We start from the raw sequence: 4582 nt of genomic DNA, 5'->3' as shown, positions 1-4582 counted from the left end.
CACTATGGGCGTACGTTTGTCATGCATTTTTCATCGCCCAAAAGCACACGCACAGAGTCACACATGGAGATTGTCAACGTCGCCACTTGAACAACAATAACAGCTCCTCCTCCTCCTCCTTCTCCACTCTGCCATTCAAATATCCCTCATCTCTGTGAGTCTCTCTCTATGCCACTCTCCATCTTGGCTTGCCTCGCTCGCTGCGGCTGTGTCATTTTGACATTTGTTTGCATATTTATGTCAGTCAGTTGGTCGCTAGGTTGCCCCAGCTCTATGCATACTCCTCAGCCATAGGTTTCAGTGCCAGTCTCCCAGTCTCCCAGCTGTGGCTTTGGCTTCAGTTCACTTCATTTCACATCTCGCAGTCGCAGTCGCCGCCGCTTTTCCTTTTTCAGTGTTTGCCTGCCATTCACTCTCGCTGCCCTGCTGCCTGTTGGCTGTCTTCACTGGCTGGTTCTTCGTTCTGGTTGTGTTTTGCTCCTGCTCCTGCTCCTGCTCCTGTCCTTTGTGTTTGCCTGCCTTCAGTTTGCCCAGCAGCAACATCATCAGCAGCAGTAGGGCCCATCACACACATCTCACAGCTCACATCTCACACCCATGGCTGGCAGTTTTATATTACAGCCTGCACTTCAGCTACAGCTCCCCGTTCTCCCGCTCATTCAGCGTTAGGTGTGGGCGTTGTCTGATCTTTCATCATCGTCAGAGTCAGTGTCCAGCGTCGGGGCATTGGACAGTTTTATGGCTGATTCACAGGGCACATCCTCCTGTGTGTGTGTGTGTGTCCATTACTGGGGCATGCATTATATAGGCCCGCATGTGCGCTCTTAAAACTTTATGCATGTACCTGCTGTATGCCAGCCGCCACTCCCCTCGCTCAACTGACTTCTGACTTTTGACTTTGTCTCTAATAAAACTGATTTTAGCCTTTTGGCTCTTTGCTTTATTATACACGAGCAGCACTTCCGGCTTTCAGTATGCCAAATGGAGAAGCTTCCCCTCCCCACTGCCAGTTGTCAAAACTCATGGCCAGCACCAGAGCCGAAAATAGTTTTCGATAGAGGCAAAGCGAACCCGCAGCAGCAGCAGCTATTAATAAACCTCTGTCAAAGTTTTATGAACTCAGCTCGAGCCCTGCCATGGGAGTTACTTTTGCTTAACATTACGCACGGTGGAGCAGGCAGAATTAATCCGTTTCTGGACTCAAACTAATGGCAGCAAAGGAGAGCTTTCCATTCGGGGAATTCCATCAATAAAATGTTCCAGCAAGCTAGGAGCAAGCTAAGTTTAATCCAAGAGCAATCTGAGTGCTGTCCAAGAGCCATTAATAAAGCCAAATTAAAGGATCTTTCGTGTAATAATTTTCTACAGATAAAAAGGCTTTAATATTTCGACAGAATATTCACTTTGGCGCCTCAATTTGCTGCCATAAATAACCCCTAGAACTTTGATGAGTTTATTAACATTATGCCACTGTACACCCGCGCTCTCTCCCGCTCTCTCTCTCTCTCTCTCTCTCTCTCTCCCTCTCTTTGCTCGCTGTGCTCTGGCTTTGATTAACTCTTTTCCCAAAGCTGCTTAAAACTGCAACAACAGCGGCGACAGGCAGGCAGGCGGGCAGCCCAAAGCGAGAGCTGCTACAAGAGTTACAACAAAGTCGAGCGAAAAGTTGTGTGCTTAAAATAAATAAAATTCATAAACGGCAGCATCCAAATGGATGGGCTGTCAGAGCATGGGGGGAGGGAGTAGGAGTCTGCTGGGGGGCACTGCGTCGAGGGCCGCATGCGTTAACCTTTGGCATTTTTAATTAAACGAACAGGGCATAAAATATCGACACTTAATTTGCAAAAAAAAAGAGGAAAACAGAGAGAAAGAGAGACAGAGAGAGGGCTGCCAGGCAGACAGCAAGCAAAATTAAGCGGCTAGCAGTAGAAATAAAAGCCACAAACGTAGGCAGAAAGGGGGGTACAAATTTGTTATAATTTTTGTTACATTTTCGGGGTTGGAGTGCACACTCCATATCCTCTTAGAGTTAAAGTGCCTCTTTTTGTGTGTTGTTCCTTTTAGTTTTGATTATTGAGTGTGTCGCCCGTCCCCCCTTCAGTGGGGGAACCCTTCATCAGACTACGCCCGGCCAGGCCATAAAGCAGAAGCGGCAGCGGCAGCGGCAGCAGCAGCCGAGTAGGCAGTCGATTTAACGAACCGCACCGAGCGCAGCCGAGTGTGTTGTATTGCATTAAAGGTGCGGTGTGGTGCGGTGCGGTGAGGTTAGCGTCGCTGCTGTGCCCAGGCCTACACGATGATGACGACGACAACGTGGAGCAGAGCAGAGCAGAGAGGAGCGTAGCGTAGCGGCGCCCGGCAACGGCAAATGAACGAGCCTATTAACAGCAACAAGGACGACAGCAAAATGATTACAGAAACAACAAGGAACAGCAGCAGCAGCAGGTGATGCTGGGAGGGGCTGGCAGGGTGGCTGAGCCTGCGTCGAGCTCTTAATTAGGTTAGGTTAGGTTGAGGCGGCTGTCGGGGATTGTCAGAGACCCGACACACTTAGGCCGGTTTCGGCCCATTGTGATACCGCATGTTTCGCTCCCTTCTCTCCCGTGAGACCCTATTTTATCCATTATCCCATCCGGATGCCCTTATGAAGCCTGCGATCCGTCTGGGACTTATTGTAGACATGTCCGAAATGTCATTTAGAAAAGGAGAGCCCAAGTATTGGAGTCTCCTTCTACTGAGAGCCGGGCAGGAGCAGAAAAGGTGTTCCACAGTCTCCTCCTCGTCCTCATCTCTACAGCTTCGACAGAAATCGTTATAAGGGGCTCCCAGCCTGTTTGCATGTGTGCCTATTAGCCAGTGTCCCGTAAGGGGAGCGTATGACTGAGCTGCACCTACTCCTACTGAGTTTGCAGAGCTCATCGGTGCGCTTCCTATTTATGTTAGGCCATGTTTGCCGAGTTATGCGACATAGTGGCACAGTTTGCCATCTGTCATTTGTAAGTTTCTTAAAATGTTCTTTTATTCTGAGCTTGCAGGTGGCCATTGGCATACGAATATCCTCCTTATCATTGAGAAGGGGGATTGTTGTTCCAGCTCTGGCCAGCTCATCTGCTATACAGTTGCCTTCAATGTCCTGGTGGCCCGGGACCCATATTAGGCTGATGACGAACTGATAAGCCATCTCGTGAAGAGATTTGCGACAGTTCGCAACTGTGGCCGAGCTTGTCGTTATCGCATTCAATGATTTGATTGCAGCTTGGCTATCACTGTAGATGTTTATGTAAGTCGCTTCAGGGGTTAGTTCCTGAAGACAGCTCAGAGCTTCCTTGATCGCTATGACCTCCGCTTGGAAGACACTGCAGTGATCCGGGAGCCTGAAGGAGTAGCTTATATTCAGCAGTTCGGAGTATATTCCTCCTCCGACCTTGTTGTCAAGCTTTGAGCCATCAGTAAAAATTTGAATGGCTTCCTTTGGACCAGGCGGTCCCTCAAGCCAGTCGTTTCTGTGAGGGATGATTGTCTCAAAGGGGGGTATCTGTATACTCCCTCGGAACGCAGTAGTCCGTTTTTGCAGGGACGATGTTGTTTCCATTTAGGATGGATGCATGGCCGGTGCGATGTGACACCCATTGGTCGGAGTCTCTGAGACGGATTGCTGCCATTTCTGCCTGCTCCTTACCTGCAAGGTCAGGGCTCTGCAGGCAAAGTATAGCATTTAGCGCATCCGTTGGCGTTGTGCTCAGAGCTCCACTGATGCTTAAGGCTGCAGTTCGCTGCACCTTGCTTAGTTGTTTTGTGATGGTCCCCTTCGATAGGGCAGTCCACCACACTATGACTCCGTAGAGCAGTATTGGTCTAACTATTGCTAGGTAGATCCATTGGACTATTCTTGGGTTCATGCCCCATTTTAGCCCAATGGCCTTCTTGCAAGTGTAGAGGGCTATCGTAGCCTTCTTCACTCTGTCTTTGATGCTTAGGTTCCAGCTGAGCTTTTTATCAATTACCAACCCTAAGTAACTGGCACTGTCGCTGAAGGAGAGCCTGCATCCGTTTAGTATTGGGGGGGTTGAGGGGCGGGATTTTGTATTTGTTTGTAAACAACACAAGTTCCGTTTTAGAGGGATTAATTCCCAGTCCACGCGACTTTGTCCATTCTGACAATCGTGCGAGCTTTGCGGTCATTAGTTCGCAGAGTGTTTGAGGGAATTTTCCCGAGAAGATAATGGCAACGTCGTCCGCGTATGCTACCACCTTGCAGCCCTCCCCTCCAAGTCACACAAGATCTTATTGACGGCTATGTTCCATAGAAGGGGAGACAGGACACCGCCTTGCGGGTGCCTCTGTTGACATACCTTGACTGAGTGGACGATCCCATTGTTGATGTCACTGTCCTGCATGTGAGCAATTGATCTATGAGCATCACCAAGTGACGATCCACCCCCAGGTCAGTCAGTGCCTCTGTGATGGCTCCCGGTATGACGTTGTTAAAAGCTCCCTCAATGTCAGGAAAGCGATTAGGGAGTATTCTTTGACGTGAAGAGATTTCTCTACCGCCGAGATTACTTCATGGAGTGCCGTTTCC

Source organism: Drosophila subobscura, chromosome J (assembly GCF_008121235.1).
Source record: "Drosophila subobscura isolate 14011-0131.10 chromosome J, UCBerk_Dsub_1.0, whole genome shotgun sequence".
Lineage (NCBI taxonomy): Eukaryota > Metazoa > Arthropoda > Insecta > Diptera > Drosophilidae > Drosophila > Drosophila subobscura.
The sequence above is the reverse complement of the archived record's forward strand: the minus strand, read 5'-3'. Positions refer to the sequence as shown.